A 19,142-nucleotide genomic window follows, 5' to 3' on the forward strand; every position below is an offset into this window, starting at 1 on the left:
AGTGCAAAGCCCATTCAGCAGGGCAAAGTTTCATCTCACTAGAAAACAAAAGAGCACAGATCAGCAAAAGAATCAGCATATCTTCCAGAGGTGTCACATGTGCTGTTCCCTGGTGAAAAAGTACCTCTAATAGCAGTATTAAAAGTGAGCAAAGAAATATTGCAGATCATTGAGTTGCACGGAGAAGCACCAGATGCTGAGTAAGAATTGTGGAAAAGGTGAGGATGTTATTTATCCCCAGCCGACTTGGTCTGGTGACATGATAGTACAGAAAAGGTTATTATGCCGAGAAAACTGTTAAAGGTGGCATTGGAGCAGCTTCACTATCCTGCCCACATATCCAAAGAGCATGTGGCTGCAGGGATAAGTGAAGAGTAGTTTGTGCCAAATTTGCATGAGTGTTTCGCAGAGTTCATGAATAACTGCATGACCTGCCAGAAGCTTCTGCCAGGTCACACATTGAGAATTGTGCTGGGAAACAAAATCTGTTCCTACTTTCAGGAGAACACCATGTCAGACACCTCCCCAGGGATCTGGTGGGATGCTTTCAAGGCAGTCATCAGGGGGTAATTGATTGCTCTCAAAGCCTCCAGGGACAAACAGAATAGGACACTGGAAGAAGAATTGGAACTACAACTTAAAGATATCATGCCTAAAATGGGACACTGCCCAATGAAGGCCACTCTGAAAAGTTATCGGGCAATCAGAGGCCAGCTAGATCTGCTGAGGGCCAAAAAGGCAGAGAGGAGTCTCCTGAATGCAAAGCAGAGGAACTATGTGAGGGGAAATAGAGTGGGGAGGCTTTTGGCGAGGCAACCTAGACAGAGAGGAGCAGCCCCGAAAATATTGAAAATTAGGGACAGAGGGGGTGGAGGACGTGGTTGACACAGAGGGAATTTTAAAATGCTTTAATCGCTTTTATGGGGATCTTTACACCTCAGACAGACCCCAAGAGGATTCCCAAAAGGCATACCTCAATGCAATAGAACTACCGACTCTTGTAGAGGAAGACTAGGAAATGTTGGAAGGAGATATCACAGAAGAGGAGGTTTGCGTAGAAATCGGGAAGCTACCCCCGAATAAGGCCCCAGGTCCTGATGGCTTCACGGCCACCATTTGCAAGAAATATCGATCCACTCTTGCTCCGCACTTAATGCAATTTTATAATTATTTCGAGGAGACTGGAGGCATCATAGAATCCATGGACCAGGCTAAACTAGTGGTATTCCTGAAGACGGGTAAAGATCCAATGTGCTGTGGCTCCTACCGACCAATGGCTTTAATCAATATCAATGACAAGATTGATACAAAAGTCCTGGCTTTTAGACTTGAGGGCTGTTTTCCAGCTCTTATTCACCCAGACCAGTCTGGATTATTACCTCCCGTCAGACTTTTGACAACATTAGGCGGGTCTGCCACCTGGTGAAGAAGGTCCTGCTCACCTTGGATGCTGAAAAAGCATTGGACGACCTGGAATGTCCTTTCGCTTTCTTATCATGGAACGCATGCGGTTTCGGGGAACAGTTTCTTCACGGTTGATTGCCAACTACCAAGCTCCTACCCTGCGCCTATCTATTAATGGACAACTCTCATCTCAATCGGGAGGATAGCTCAGGGGCAACGTGCTCGCCTTGGAAGCAAGGTGACACCGAGCAACACAGGTTCGGTCCGCGCTTAATAACCTCTGGGTATTAAGCACGTTATAAATAACCAATCATAACATATATCTCATGCCCCATCCCCCTTGAGAGAGGGACCAAGCAAGGTTGCCCACTACCTCCCTTACTTTACGCAATCTATCTAGAACCCTTCTTGCAGCACCTACGAGAGGCTCCAGCTGTGAAGGGTGTTCCATTTGGATGGCAGTTCATAAGACCATGGCATTTGCAGAGGACATGCTTCTGGCCCCTACGGAACCAGCTGCTTCTCTCGAGGTGGTGGACGTGGAGATCATATTTTTTGGGGTGGTGTCAGGGCTAAATGTTAATGTGCACAAATTGGAGATGCTAAATATCACGGTACCGCAATGAAGCCCTGAGAGAGGCACAAGGCGAGTGGGAATGGGCGACAGAGAAAATAAAATACCCAGGAATCCAGATGACAAAGTCCTTGGATGCATTGGATGTAGCGAACTACCCTACACTGCTTAGCACTCTGAAAACAGACCTAACGCGCTGGAACCCTCTGCATATATCCTTGATGGGGTGATTGGCCTCGATTAGAATGGGGGTCCTTCCGTGCTCTCTGTAATACTTTCAGGCCCTGTCAGTCTCTCTTCCAAGGAGATATTTTAGTTTGCTCAATTCTTTCAGCCTTTATATGGAGCAACAAAAAAAACTAGGGTGGCCCTACGGGTACTAGTGGCTCCGAAGAGTAGGGGGGACTGGCGGTTCCAGATTTCAGACAATATTACCACGCCACCCAACTACAGGTAAAGCAGTGGTTAACAGGAGATGACAGTAAACTGTGGGTGGACATGGACAGGGTGGACATGGACAGGGTGGTAGTGGGGGTCCCATTGGAACAAGTGTTATGTCTAGCTAAGGGAGATCAACCAGCTAGTATGCGGGCATATCAGATCATGGCACTGGTCGGGGGAAGTATGGGACAACCTGACAAAACAAGGGGGGAGATTACCGGGCACGTTCATGTCATTATTTGGGGACCTGCAGTTCACACCAGGGACGACAAAGGGAATATTGGGACTTGGAACACAGCAGGTTGAAAGAGACTTAGAGATATCATGCAAGGCTAATAAATCAAATCATTCGAGCAGTGTAAACAGTCCTTTGGTCTCTCCTAAAGTGACAGGTTTGGATACTATCAGCTCAGGCACTGGGTGATGCACCCTCCCAACAAGCAAGCGGCGTGTAGACAATTCACTACATTCGAGAAGTACATTACGTCCAGCTCAGAGGACAGTCCCCTAATCTCGGCTCTATATACTCTAATCACTGAGAGGACAACGTACACAATGTGGCCTTACATGAGCAACTAGGAGGGAATGGTGGGACTGCAAATTTTGCAAGACGAATGAGAATTTCTGTGGGGTAATATACCCAAGCTTACTTGGTTGATCCAGCTGCGAGAAGCATGGTATAAGGTTCTCACCCAATGGCACTATACTCTGGAGAGATTAAGGATCATGTACCCAGAGGCTTCATCGGACTGCTAGAGATGTAGCGTGGGACGGGGTGACTGGGTACATATCTGATGGTCATGTCCGGCCATTTCCCCCTTTTGTGAACAGGTGCAAAAGTCCATCAAAGAAATATTGAACTTGGACTTACCGCTGGGGGTGGAGGTATGCACGCTGGGCATATGGGGGAGGGAAACGGCACCGCAAGGGAGAGCGATGTTCAAGGCCTGTATGGTTAGGGTTTTGGCGGCCGAGTTGGTGGTAGCTCGAAAATGGAAAAGCAAGGTGCTCCCCACACTAGATGAGTGGCTGTCAAAGAAATGGCACATTTTAGCTATGGAGTGGCTCATGTACAACATTCAGAGGAACTACAAGAGATTCAGGGAAGATTGAGGATTGGTGTTGACGTACCTGCAGGAGGATTATCACCTTCAAATGGGCCCACAAAACGTACGGATTTTGGACATTGTCTGATGCCATCACCTTGGTCATGATGTTGGGGGCAAAGGACTGTTATCCATAAGCAAGGGGGCAAGCATCTTGGGAAGGGGGAGATGAGAGGGTGGGGTAAGAGGGTGTTGGATATGGGGGAAGGGTTTATTCTGTTTTGTCTTTTATTGCAAAATGTCAATAAACACATTGTTTTTTTTAAAGTACAGTAGAGTCAGCATGATACACTTAGTTGGTCCATTTTCAATGAACTATCTGAGCATTCTCTGAGGCCCGTACAATTGCACTGTACGTACCCAGGTAATGCAGACCACTGGCTCCAGGGGATCTTTCCATTACATGAAATAAAACCAGATCCAGCGTCATGGGGGGTGCCACTTCACACATACCAAAATGTTTCCAGCAATGCTGAACACTTCTTTGACAACCATTAAGTACAAGGATTCGGCACCTCTGCCACAATCAACTTATCGGGTAAGATATTATCCAAACTCCACCGAAAAGACCAACTTCACCAGTCCAGGTAAGGAGAACTGAAGTTCATTTGGGGTGGGAAAAATTAGCATAAACAGGAAGGAGGCCCCACACTGATAGGGGGCAGCCAGTCCACCCCAGATGGTCTGAGGGTTCCCTGGGAAGCAGGGTGGCACGTCAGGCAATTGAGCAGCTGGCAGCGCTGGGCTGCAGTAATGACATAGAATCAGGTAGTTGGCTGCAACTGCTGAGCAGAAGACCGTTTGGCTCCTTTATCTCCTCAGTCACATGGTCACACATGTGACCGTGCACACATGACACTGTACAAGCCCTGTGATCCGGACGTGATGTCACAACATCCCATGCCAAGGGTAAAGACACATTAATAACACCAGAACTACAACATCACACAGCCTGCATTATTACAAGCAATGAGAAACTCACATTGGACTTAGATGTCAGCATAGGGCATTACTATATACCCAATTTGCAGGGAGCCCACTAACAACTTTTGGCGGTACAGAGTTTTAGCTTGTGAGTGACAGTGGTAACTACTTGAGACGTAGGTAGTCCTAGGAAACACTGATGGCATGCTATCTCACTGGGCCTACTTTAATCAGTCGAGTCATACGCGGGATCACAGCTTTAAATCTACGTTACTACTGAGTTCACTTTAATAAATCTAGCATGTTTGCGGGATCACAGATTCTTAAACCCACTTCATTCCTCGTTGATATGGTGGGAGCATAGGAACATATATACATTGGCTTACACCACCCACATTTGGAACCTTAAAACTTCGAACACTTTATTGGTCCAGAAAAGAGTAGGGAGTGCCCCACTAGCCAGCAAAGCCACACCAGGGGCATTGGGGCGCATTAGCAGTTTAAACATGGGGACAGTTCCTCATTCTTAGGCCACAAAAGAGAAGGGAGCACCCTACTAGCTGGCAAAGCCACACCAGGGACCCCAGGGCCACATTGGCAGTTGGGTCATGGGGACAGTCCCTCTTTAGCAGTCCAGAAAAGGAGGCAAGCGTTCCACTAGATGGCAAAGCTGCACCCGAGGACACCAGGGACCACATTGGCTGTCGTCTTACAAGTCAATGCACAGACTGGGCTGAGCTCGCAGGTCACCGTTCAGCAGCCAGTAGAGGGATCTTCGGAGCCCCTCGTTCCTATTGTTTCCGATGCAGCCGGATGATGCTTCTGGCGGGCCTGGGAGGGTTCTTAATTGCTGCGGTCAGTCAGGAGTCTTTTGCGCCCCAGCGAAAGCAGACCGGGCAAGGAGGGAAATCACTTTCTTTTGTCCCCCAAAGGGTGTGGAAAGGCTGATCCAGGACTCATGGCCATGCCGTCACTTTGGTAGATGGCAGGGCACATAAGCTGCAGCAGGACGCCGCACCAGCTCCAGGCACAGTGGCGGTGTTGGACTTCTGGCAGCGGTCCAGGGCACGCAAAGTGGCGGCTCCCCCAGGTGGGAGCCACTACCAAGCATTGCGGCCTTGGTAGACCTGCCAGGTTTTCTCCCCCCCAGTTCATGTCAATACAGCAGCGGCAAGAGCCATGTAGCTGCCAGGCTCTCTCCGGCAGGAGTTAACCGCTGTGTATTTCAGCTGTGCTGTCTTTCCAGGCTCACCTTCTGCCTGATCGCACAAGCACTCTCTCAGGGGAGAGCCGCGGTCAGGCCAACGGTGTTATACATTTTTCACCTCCTACAGGCGAGAGTTTGCTGTGTCTGTGGTCCAAGTCGCGCCCTTCTTCTCGGGGCACTGCTCCTCAGTTCATAATTATTTATTTTCATGGCTTCAGCAGAGGCTGCGCCACTCCCTCTCTCCCAAGCAGGAGATTTATGCCAATTCTTGTGCCGGTGGTCCTCGCCACGCTCCTTCTATTCCCTTCCCCAGGGGGATTTCATTCATCCTTCATTTTCCTTTGCCAGATGTGGTGGGTGCCGCTCATCCTCCTTGCCCCCGCACCAACTCCCCCAAGTGGGGCATATGTAGGCGAGTCGGGACAGCCGGGACTGCAGGAGAGCCTCAGGGGCCGAGCGATGTGCTCATGCAATGGCACACAGCCCGCTCCAACCATGGCCTTCTGGGTGCACCAAATCATTTTTTCATGTACTGAGGAGGCAGACAACAGCACGCAGGCCCATAGACCCTTGTCACCAGGTTTTAGGGGGCCTGTCAGTCCGGCCCCCACGGTGTGAGGGTGCTCTGGGAGGCCATTGAGCTGCCGGCAGCGCAAGGCTGCAGTAATGACACAGAGTCAGGTAGTTGGGTGCAACTGTCAAGCGGGAGACCGCTCCGCTCCTTTTTTTCCTTGGTCACATGCTCACACTTGTGACCTTGCACACGTGACAGCGCACGAGCTCTGTGGGCTGCAAATGACGTCCCAACACACCCCACTGAATGAAAGAATCTGTAAATAAAAGAGCCAACCAGATAACGAGGTGCATCCAAATGTGCAGAATACAGTTACATTATAGGCAGAAAGACTAACACGTATGTCAATTGAAGTTAAAGCCCTGCTAAACAGACTACGGGACCCTTTCTGGGTATCCATGGTATTGCTTCTAGAACTACAAACAAAGCAGCTGTGAACCACTGCTTAATATCTCGGATCTAATCAATATAACAGTGTTTCACCTGGATGGTGAATGGCGTTGCTACCAGGCTTACGCTCTTCATTAAAGATCAACCAGGAATCCAAAAGGCATGTATTATTCGAGGTGGAATCCACATCCTCAAAACTGGAGCTTTGAGTGCAGGTGGTTCGAGAGGCAATCATCGCCACAAAGAGGATTGGAAGAAGCAATTAGGCAAATGCAAACTCAAATGAGAATCAGTCCAACACTGTGGTTCTAGAACTACAATTGGAATACATGAAGACGAAAGTAAGGAGGAAAAATTCACATATTTTGGGGTTACACCGAAACCATAAACAGAGCTTCGTCTCTGTTACGTGTCTCCCCTGTTGGGAGGCATGGTATCGCCCAAGTGTGTTGATGTGGTCACGTGGGGAACCACGTGACCAAGCTAATAAAGTGAACGAGCCGCTTCCGGCTCGTCAGTCAAGACTAAACTGACTCCGCGTGTGTGTGTGTCTGCGGTGGCACCATGCGGGTGCCCCACCACGTGTGCTGGGCACAAGGACGGGGCCCAGCTCCTGGACGGTGCCCTTGCCGGGCAACGCCATCCCTGTGTGTTCCCTTGGCCCTGTGAGTCGGGCCAGGGTGCCGACCCCGGCCTGGGTGCCCCCAGAGTTGCCACCCGGCCCATGTGCGGAGCTCCGGTGTCCCAGGAGAGGGTGGGATGAACCCCCACCTTTTGTGAAGGCAGCGTGAGCGCTGCCTGTGTGTGCATGGTCGGCTGCCACCCGACCTACGTATGGGGCTGCCCGGTGACCCGGAGCAGCCCCCAACAGTCTCTGACTCAGACGTCAAGACTTTGGACTCAGGATTGTTTGCTAACTCCTTTATCAAACGCCTTCCATCCTCCAACCTGGTAGAGGATATTCCTGGGTCACACATAATCCCTTGGTTTAAAGATAAGAAGCCGGGAAAACAAGAGTTAACATTTACATTTCTGTCAATCCATTTAAAAGAAAAAAACACTTTACCATCACAGGAGAAATCAAGCATTGATTCAGGCTCCTAAATCTATTTTTGTATTACCTGCTGAAAGCTCCAAAACATTTAAACAATGCTGTGAACTAAGACAAATGCTGGAGCTCATAATTAGGAGCAGAACATTCAGTCCGATAGAAGGGAATATGGAATAACACCCTGTACTTTATCCTGCTAGCGAGTGAAGCAGGGAAATTGCTGGATAAACGGTGCCAGAACGAAAAGAAATGACTTTCACTACCCACCATCTTTTTTTAACTTTAATGGACTATAATTGTTTTATGTATTTCTCCCATACCCTGCATATTGCATTGCTTACCTCGGGGATAGTCCGGAATGTATCATTAATAAAAAAAAACAAAGTGTACAAGAGTAATGTCATAAGTCGCAAATATGGTAAAATCATTAACGAAAACATTGTAAGCTAGGATATTTACTGGCTGAATAGCACCCATGAGAGACACAGGGACCACTACACACTTTGAGGCATTCTTCAGTGCAATATTTCATCCTATAATTACTGTTACCATATATTGTATTCTGATGAGTATAAATGTACCACATCACGGTGCAAAAGTGGTAAATGTAGAGTGCACACAATTTTCTCAAAGACTGCCGTAAAAAATGTACTATTCCCTTTTGTAAGCACTATCTGGGGTGGACTGGGAACCAGAAGAGGCCCTGGAATCATTTTCAAAGTGACTCCATATTACACATTTTCAACAGGTCAAACCCTTTTCCTATGAGAAAATGTGGAAATAAAATAGGTTGCCACACAAACGAGGCCCAGGGTGCAGAGGCCTACCAGGAAATCTCCAGAGTGCCCTATAGGCCTTTCCACCCATGAGCCCTACTGCAAACAAGGTGGAGGCCATTTTAAAAAGCCAAAAACAATTTGTTGAGAATGTGGAACTCCCAGAAGCCATCCAGACAACTTGGCAGCTAGCTGCATCTGGGAGTGTGATCACTGACCAGCAAAAACTCCGGGGGGCTGGCAAAGGAGATGCCTAGTTTGTTCAGCAATCACAATATGCAAGCAAACAGTCGAACATAGATGCAAGGCCCTGGCCGCTGGTCTATGGAGGTGGGGAGTGAGAGTGTGCTTCTGTAGGAAATGAATCCTTAGGGGAAGACAGCCTCTATCGTTTCTGTAGCCGCATTGCCGCCTTTCTTCTTGCTTCCCCCGTGCCTTGTGTGCCTCCCAGCCCACCCCCACTGCCTGATTGGGCCTTGCGCCGTATTGGAAGCACTGGTTGGTGCTACTTGTGATCTGTGGGGCTGGCGCTGTTAGCAGCAGTTGCCTGAGACCATAGAAATGAGCATTGCTCAATCCAAGCTCATGCTGGCTTTGTAATAACTTCTGGGGATACTTTTTGCTTTATATTTCTGTTGCCACATCTCAGCCTTTCTTCCTGCTTCCCCTTTGCCTTGCCCGCCTCCCAGCCCGCCCCGCCACCTGATTGGGCCTTTTGTGCCCTTAAGTCAAGTCTCTAGGGCAGCCCCAATGCCTGTTGCAGCCTCTGCAACAAAGGGCCCCGACGGCAGCTCTTTCAGTAGCAGCGCCAGACTGGGTTTGCCCGTGTTCGCCGTGGGAACATGCAGCTGTTGGTGAAGAATACCAGGTATGCCAGAGGTCTTGGGGATTACCCTGAGGGCCCAACAACCCTCTCCCTAAAATAACAGAGGACCCAGTCAAGGGCAAGGTAGAACTTTTGTTTATTACAAAAACCGACAGGGATCATACAAGATTCTCCAGTACATCTCAATTTTCCATGGTGCATTTCCCAGTTTTGATGTTACATGTCATCATCACATGAGTCCTCCCCCAAACACCTATCCCCGTTTCTAATAGGGTGCTGAGAGTAGTAACACATATAGCTAACCCCTATAGAGGTTATTCTACTGGCCCTCGCATGTCAGGTGGCTGACCTGCCCCGTCCCCAAGAAACTATCACATTGGTGCAGGGTCATATACTTAACATTGGCCCTTGCCCTTTGCCATCCACCCCTGAATTTATGTCTATTGATTGGCTGGATCTGGCCTCCCCAGGCATGGGACCTAGTTTGGTTCTCAGCCCTCTGTGTACCTCTTCAAGGTGATGTAAAATGACTATGTGGCTGAATTGTATCTGGTAGTAGACCACCTTTGCCTCACAGAGTGCGCTCCCTGTTGCAAAGTTTGGTGAATGTCCATTATCTACTTTCGGCTGCATCATATGGTTTTGGACCACAACACTGACCTCTTTGGGTCTGCATTGATGGCGATTTATTCTATTTTTCTGCAGCTGGTCCCTTGTCGTCTGGAGCTTGGAATGTGACTGTTTATCTCCAACATTGGCTGTGAGCACAGTCTGTGCTTTGTGCAGCCTGCACTCGCTTCCCTTGTCTGGTCTTCTGTGGCTTGAGGTCGTCTGTAATTTTCCTTAGACTTATATTGTTATGTCTACGAACTCATACTGAGCTACGTTTCCTATAGATTAGTCGTACGTGGTCCTACCAGGCTACATATATACTCATGTAGTCCCTGCCAATTAGGCGCTCTCTGCGTTCAAACAAGGATGATCTCTTGTCCCAGCCTCACAACATCTTCAAGAGTTTTGTAGGAATTAGCTTTGATTCATGGGCCCCAACCATGTGGAAAATCTTACCACTGTCACTTAGATTGGTCCCCTCAATCGCTCAATTCAAGAAAGGTTTAAAAACATATTTGTTTGATAAAGAAAAGGAGTAGGCCCTGCTCCCCTCTTATTTTTGTTGTATGTTTTGTGAGTGCCCTGAGGCCTGCGGGTGAGTTGGCGCTATATAAAAAATGTATATAATAGAAAAGGCACTCTCCTCCCAGAGAGCTACAAGATCCTCTCTAAGCCCAGGCCTAACCGGTCTTGGGGCAGCGTGACCCTGGTCTCCCCTGATTGGGTCTCTGCTACTAACATACCCACTCAGTCCTACTCCTCCTTCGAATGCTTCATCTGACTCTGGCCACCATCTACAGGCCCTTGGCCGGTCTCCCTCTTCCTCTCAGAGTGGTCTGACCTCACCTCTTCTCTACTGGCCTCCACCTCCAAGGTTCTCCTCCTCAGTGACTTCAGTATTCATCGTGACTCCTCTGTTGCAGCCTCTGGACACTTTCGCAAGCTCTGTGAATTTCGCTCTCCATTCATCCCTCCAGGCCGACTGCACTCAGCCAGACCCACATTTGATGCTCTCATCCCTGCAGACATCCCCATCTCCAACCCTCTCACTACTCCGCTCTTCTGCTCTGATCATGCTCTCCTGTCCTCTCACCTGGACTTCCTGGTCCCCTGGCAAAGCCCCCACCCGCACTGCCAGCCTCCTTCTCCATCATTCGACCTATGAAGCGAGTGTCAGTTGATGCTTTTTGCGCCACCTTCATTCCCCCTTCAACTCCTGCCACTGACTCTCACTCTGACACAGCACTTACTAACCTTCAACTCTCAATCTCCAACACTCTAGACACCCTTGCTCCTGTCATGAGCATCCACATGAATCCTGCCTCCAAACGTAACACCTGGTATGACTACAACCTGGCCTCTCTGTAAAGCAAGTGCAGAGCTGCTGAGCGGAAGTAGCAGGCTTCAAGCACATCCTCTGACAAACTGGCCTATCGCCTGCTCCAAAGGCAATATATACTTTCTACCTGCTTGAAGGAGAGGGCCTATATCCAAGCCTGCATCTCTGGGGCCACTAACAACACGGCTGAACAAAATCTGCAAGGAACTCGGCAGACCTACTGCTGTCTCCATTTCCTCTCTGCCTTCCCTGGCCCTCTGCACTGAAATGGCCTCTCACTTCATTTCTAAACCTCAAGATATCCTGTCCTCACTCTCATCCTCTTCCCCACTCCCTTCTCCCTCACCATCTCTCAGGCCACCCTTGGCCCTCCTCCCCTACTCTCCTCTTTCTCTCCCAGATGACCTGTTGTGTTTTCTAGACAAGTCTGCTCTATGAAAGCCTTATCCAAACAGGTGCTCCCTCCTCCTCCAGAACTATGAAGGACAACATTGCCTCCATTGCTCCAGCTGTGGCTTGTTCCTGCAATCACTCCTTTTCCACTGGATCTTTCCCGTTACTCCTCAAGCACTTCCCTTGTGCACCCTCTCCTCAAAAAAACATCTACCGACCCTTCCTGTCCAGCTAACTACCGCCCTATCTCCATTAACCCTTGGCTGGGCAAACCTTGCATATCTAGCACACAGAATCTGTTTGTTGTGTCCACAACCACCAGCCTGGCTTAAGAACTGCCACAAGCACGGAAACTGCACCCCTGAACTCCTGTGAAGATGTGCTCTCTAATCTCAATTCCAACTCTCCTTCTGTTCTCATCCTTCTTGACCGTTCCTCTGCCTTTGATACGGTCAATCATGCCACCCTTATAAATCGGCTCATTTGATCTCTGTCTTCTCTCTTAACTTCCAATTTTATGGAGACGACACGCAGTTCTCTTTCAACGTTCCTTTGGTCAATCATTCCACCCTTATAAGCCGGCTCTGTGATACCCTTGGCATCATTGACCTAGCTTTCGACTGGTTGACCTCCTTCTGCTCTGACTGACCTTCCCAGGTTCAACTGGGCCATTTTCTCTCCTCCATCTCACTCTCCACCTGTGGTATCCCTCAGGGCTATATGTTACGCTCACCTGGTCTCTGCAGAGGGGTTGGGGCACAGTAGCAGCCCTCCCTGAACTTGAATCACCCCCTTCAGGCCTATCCCTCAGAAGAAAAGCTGTGAGCAGTGGTACGTGGTGATACTACTCCTGCGTGGAGATAAGAGTGTGTGAGTGTGCCAATCTGTGATTGTTGTACCTCTCGAACCCTTCACCCCAAAGTACGGTTTCTGTGAGCATACACCAGCCCATAAAGCTCACGTGTGAATTATGGAAGATAAGCTCTCCGTCCTGCTACTTATGGCATGGGCGCGTCGAATGGGATCTAGTTCCTTCAATAATCCCTGATAAGGATTAGTCCAGTCCAGCAGCGACTATGCTTCTCCTTATGATTGGTTAGTCTTTCTTGAGCTCTTGTAATGATGTTCATTCTGTTTAATGTCTATGTTGCTCCTATCTATGCCTGCAATAATGTCTCTCTTCTGTTTTCTTCCCATAGATGGAAATGCGGCCTCAATGCAGCTGTGAGACGTGAGACGCGGCCGGATTGAAGATGGATGCCACCGCAATGTTCGACAGCAGGTAAGTGATGGTTTAAGGAAAGCGCGAAATATGGCAAAGCGCAACCTTAAACTGACTGTTTTTTTGATGTCTAACCTTGTCTTCTGTTTTTCCTTGCAGGCGCTGCTGTCGACGATGGAGCGTGTCATGCTGCGGTGCCAAGATGAAGATTTCGGCGTTCCAGAAAGTGTAAAGATGAATACTTGGTTCACCGAAGAAATGTACAGGTAAGAACAGCTTCCCCCAGTTGGTAAGTATGCTGGCAAGAAGCAGGATATCCAGGAAGCAGGATCTTCAAAGTTAAGTCTGACCTCAGGCGAGGTGAGCGTTACGCTGCTTGCAAGTGCACAATAACGCGAAGCGTCTCTCTTGAGGATCGGGGCAGCTTATATAGCTGAGATCCTGGGCACGCCCATTAGGGCCGGCTTACCAGCCACACCCTGCCACTCCTAGAGAGTGAGCACGTGCAAAGGCAATCCATTAGCAGCCACACCCAAGAATACACTTGGGGCTGCTTAATGAATGGAATGTTCAAGGTTAATGCATCCTGCTTAATGGATGGAATGTTCAAGGTTAATGCATCTGAATTGCTATGTCCATAATAAAAGCTTTTTGGTGTTAAATGGATGTTCTTGTTTACATTTGTTCATGAGCCTGGTGCCAACGGCGTCAGGACAGTGTCCACCCAGGTCTCTTGTGCATGTGACACTTGCATGCCTGTGCCCCTGACTTCATGACCATGACACTATATCATCTCACCTTGGCTTTTCAACACCTACCTTGCCCCTCTAGCCCATTTAATCCCCGCCTTCCCTCCTAACTTCGAGTGTTATGTGGATGGCACGCAGCTCTCCTTCTAGCTTCCCTCCTCTGCCTCCTCCTCTTCCTCTCTCATTTCTGACTCTCTGTCTGCTATTCAGGCATGGTGCACTGCTAACGATATCTAACTACCTTAATGACAGTAAGACTGAGTTCCTTCTCATTGGGACCCCAGTTCCCTCCTTCCCTCCTACACTCTGGCCGCCCTGCAAGGGCCTCCTCCCCTCACCCTCCTGTGATGCAAAAAAACCTTGCTGTTATCTTCGACTCCTCTCTCTCCTTCTCTCCTCACATCACAGGCCTTGCCAAGAAGGCCCACTTTCAGCCGCACCTCCTCAGAGACATTCTCCCTTTCCTCACCATCCCCCAGAAACTCAATGTCTCCAGAGCTCTGGTCCTCTCAAGGATGGACTACTGAAACAGCCTCTTCCTCAATCTGCCTAACTCCTCCTTTCACCCCTTTAAACTAATCCAGAATAGGACTGCAAGACTTATCCTTGGCCTCAAGCCCAGGGACCGCATCTCTCCAGCCTTAAAATCTCTCCACTGGCTCCCGGTTGCTGCGAGGAAATGTTCAAGACACTCTGCATCATCCACAAAACTTTCTGGGGTCTAGGGCCTTGCTAAATCCAACTCTCCCTGCCTAAATAACTCCCTGCTAGAGCCCTTCGGTCTTCTAGCCACAACTCTCTGCAGATCAGACGCTTTTCCAAGCGAGAGTGGGGGGTAGATTTCTCTCCCCACAGGTGCCTCCCTCTGGAAGGGCCCCCATGCCCCTCTCAGGTTGGAGCCAGGTCTCCTTAAGTTCCAGAATCTTATCAAGACCCTCCTTTTCTCTTCCTCCTTCTGTCTCCCCCTTCCCTGCTAATGTCCCTCTGTGCCTCTTGACTGGCTGCCTGGTTCCTTCAGATTCTTACAGGGAAGGGAAGATTCTTACAGGGAACAAGGCCTTGCTTGACCAGTCTACTCCTGCACCTGGTCTCCCCTGGCCCCCTCTCAACCTGAACTTGCCCTTCCAGGCTCCCTTGTCCTCCAGGCTCCCTTGTCCTGCACTTGCCTGGCTGGGCCTGCACCCCTTAAACCTTTCCAGCCCCATTCTTTTCACTTAACACATGGACCTTCTTTACCTTGCACTGTCTGCATTCCTCAGGCTCTGTCCACCTGGCCTCCCCGTAACACTCGATTAACCCATGGGCCCTTCCACCCTGACAGCATTTCCCCTCCTCCACTGTCCCCTGCACTTCTTACTACTGCACTTCTGAATGCAACAAGGCCTAGTAGGACCGTTTTTGGTTTTGTCATCCCTGTTCCCCCATGCCTTGTTACACCTTGAAACACATTGTGTATAGGTGAATTATAAACACCTATTATATACATAAAATAAATCTTCATCTATGGTCTGTTGGATAGCTTTAGGAGGCAGGAGGTGGGCAACAGAATAACAGAATGAATTCACCTTGCAGTGATTAGCCAGTTGTATTCAAATGACCAAATGACATGTGAAGATCGACAAACAAATGCTAGGTAATGACCCTAGGAATTTCAAATTAGGCCCTTCCAAAATACTCACATTGCTGTTTCAAGGCTGACCACTTAGTAACAATGCAATGGGCATACCCCCGTGAAATATCACAATTTCTCTCACATGTACATTGCATGTTGCTTGCCTCCATGCTCCTGACTTTGCAATGGTATGGCCTGGGACATAATGGCCAGGACTCATTGATGGCATGTAGTGCACTTCGACCTTTTTCATTTCAGCAAAGCAACTGTATTTTTGCTCAATGTATCCTCCAAATGGGTCTGGGATAGCAGGAAGGGATGATGTGGTGGAGGGGCAGTATGGTAAAGAAGATTAAAGTGACTATGCCTGCCTTCACAGGTATAAGTCCTTTATTAGTATTCAACACAAAAACCCTGTTAGCATCTTCTGCCACTGACTCCAATCTCTCTGGAACCCACAGCATTCCAAGAAGCCGCTACCACACATCACCTCAGCTATAGTACAAAAACAAAACACAAGTAACTATGCCACCACATCCTAATTAATTGTGAATACAGTCACACATCGTGTAATTCCCTGGGCAGACACTGTGTTCTTCCTCTACTCCTGATAGGCTGCCCCTCTTGCAGTGGAGATACATTCCTACTCAGCCTATCCAAACTTGTTTGCCCAGCACCTTTTTCCTCTTTAGTTATGTTCTCCACAAATCCAGCAGAACCTGCTTCCTACATCCCTTAGGTCCACAGCCTTGCTACAAGTATCCTCCTTTGAACACAAGTATCATCACACAAACCTATCCAATTTAAATTCCACAATGTTCCACTCTCCACTCTCATATCATTCTTCAACAAATGAAATACTCTCATGGGATTGGAATATTTAGACATGCTCTTTCCTTCCTGTCTTCCAAGCGTGACCCGAATGAAGTCCCTACACTAATGTTGATGTTCCTTCTCCTTCTTTTAAGAGACAATTTAGAATCAGGATACTTCCTGTACTTTCATGGGCTGGTTGGTTGTATGTTATCCGCAATGAAACCTTTGTCCACCTTCCTTATCCCAATACTCACCGGCAGCCAGTATGGTAAATATTTGGGGTTGGGTTCTGAAACCCTCATGAATCTAGAAGGGGAAACCCCTGTTGTGCTATGTGGTGGTGGTGGTATCCTCATGCTCCACACAGCTTCACTTAATTACTTCTTCCAGTATATCTCCTTGACTAATGCCTGCTGCAAACACTCACTAATTACACAGGTTCCTCCTCACTACCATACCATTACTTCTGGGTGATACACCTAAGTAAATTTCCATTCGAATCCCATGCATGCATAAACGTGCTTAACTTCTTTAGATACAAATTGAACTCTAATTATCACACTACACTCTATACAGCATGCTTAATGGTTGTACTGTTGACATCCTTTTTACTGCATCCTTCCTCCACTACTATTGATACTGGTTGTTCAGTACTAAGCTTTTTCACCAGTTTGGCGTGGTCTTCCCACGCCAAAACATTTACACCATTCTTCTTTCTATATACTTTGAATACTGCAATACATTCCCTGAACTCGACAAGAGCATTCCTGTACCCCTGCATGGTGATGGTGGATCCTTTGAACGCTCCTGGATTCCTGATGTCTGATTGGTATTATTGTGTACTGTACCCTTTCTTACACATCTCTAACTACCTCTTCCTGGTGATGACAGCATATGGGGACCCAGAGTCTAACATGAATTTAATGTTTATCCCATCCACCTTTAACACAGTCTCTGGAGCTTTCCTGCCTTTGCCCTTCCCCACTTGCACAAACTCTATATTTGCTTCTTCACTTTGATCCTGCACACACTTCACATTTCCTGCATTTTTTTGCCCTCCACATACAACTGCAAAATGCCCTCTCATTCCACAATTTGAACATTTCGGAATCATGACAGGACAGCTTCTAGAGCTGGCATAATGACCCCATCATCCACAATGGAAACATTTCCATTTCAGTGTTAGTGTCTCCCCTTTCTTTTTGTGATTTCCTTCAATCATCCTCTACCTCTTGTTTGTCTTCTGTAGGATCCTGGGCATCAGGTAAATCACCCAGGAGCAGAATTCACATAGTACACAGGTAACTGTAAAAGGAAACTTCTTTACTGGTTACAGGTTACAGAAAATAGAGGTTAGGCAGGAGAGTACTGAAGTAGCTTCCACTCAGTCCCATCTTACATCTTGCAGTCTAGTCCAACGGTCAAACCTGTAATCTACTGATCCCCAGGTTCCACTTTATGCAGTATATTCCACACGTTTAACTAATGCACTCAAGATACTACATACATCCCTTCCTTAATATATGCAAAGAAAACTTGGCATTCACTCAGACTTACAGTGATCTGTAGCATGCACAGACAGGATCTTTGCATCCTAAAATTACAACCCATCAAAACATACACCAGCTCATCCGAGACAACATAACCACACTCTCAACCAATAGAACAAAATGCATCCACCTCTTATGCAAGCCTGCCACACTCAGATCTCAGGTCTCCCACGCCCAAGAACTGACTGCCCTACAAGGAGCAAACTTAACTATGCTTGCAACCACCTGCAGTTACTTAAACTCCTCCTTTTATCTGGGTCTGTCACTCCCAGATCTCGAGCCTGCCACGCTCCAGCCCAAACATGGACGTCAGAGTGTGTAAAACCCTGACCTCTGCCCTGCTGAACAAACATATCCTCCACGTTACACAGTACATTCCACGGGTTTGACTAATGCACTCAAGATACTAGACCCTCGAGCTTCAGTTCATACTACTTCTCTTCTTTCTGTATTACTATTTTTACTTGTGAGTTAGATTCTTTTTTTTTAGGTTTTTTTTATTGTTTTAATCAAACTTAGATTTTTACAATATTTTCCTGTTTCATTCTGTCTCTTAATTGTCTCTCGGACTTAAGTTCAAGTTAACTGCGGTTTGTTGGCTGTGTTAGGCTCGGACTCTGTGGAGAATTCCTTGTCTTGTAATAGAACAGTCACGATGTAATCAAGCATTTTGGCTGTTATTATTTGCCAGCTGGTTTTGTCGCCACTAATGAGTCTACACCACCATGTCGGTTCTTCCATCAATTGCTCCTTTGTTGCTACATGCACGAAAAACTTCTGTCTCAAAGCGCGCGTCGCGTGACAGGTCGTTAACAAGTGCGAATTGTTTCTTGTGGCGGTGGCTCCGTGTCGTGGCAAAAGCGGCAGTTTGCAGTTAGGGAAAGGCCTCTTATGTGTAGGATCTTATTTGTGCGAAAAAGATTCAGACGTGCTCTTAGAATCAGATTCCGAGCCCATTTGTTTGGGAAGATCTTTATGTATTTTTGTAGTTCGTTTAATTTTCTTGTATTGCCAGGAAGGTGTGCGCCAAGCCTTTGAGCTGAGGCTTGTTCCGTTGTCTTAGCCCAATCTGCTTCCTTCAGTTTTCGTAATATTCTACATGGATTGTGGATCAGTTCGTCTTCATCTGATGCAATGGAGTCCAGGAGACAGATGTTAGATTTTTCTTCCTCCGTTTCCTTCGCTGTGTAACATAGGGAGATATGTTAAACCTTTTTTGGTAATTGCTATAGTTTCTTCCAATGGTGGGTTTCCATTCAACTACAGTCCCTCTTGATTTGCATTGCTGCTAGCATGAATAATAATTTGATCCCTTATTAGGTCATCTTGTGTCACTGCCCTTCCAAAATTCCAACTTCCTTAGTAGGCTAACATACTTAATTGCTACATCATATTTATTCCTACCATCCCCTTCACCATTGCTGAAAGGTATAATTCCCCTCAATTTGGAGTTCATCTCCAGGCCATGTAGTGCGATAATGTTTTCTTCTCACTTTAGGCCAGATTACAAAAACTTTGAACCAAAGTTTGCCCTTTTTCGAAAAACCCTTACTTGTTAAACGGTATCTAGTCAATT

The sequence above is a fragment of the Ambystoma mexicanum genome, chromosome 6p (genome assembly GCF_040938575.1).
Source record: "Ambystoma mexicanum isolate Mex_15411 chromosome 6p, UKY_AmexF1_1, whole genome shotgun sequence".
Taxonomy (NCBI): Eukaryota; Metazoa; Chordata; class Amphibia; order Caudata; family Ambystomatidae; genus Ambystoma; species Ambystoma mexicanum.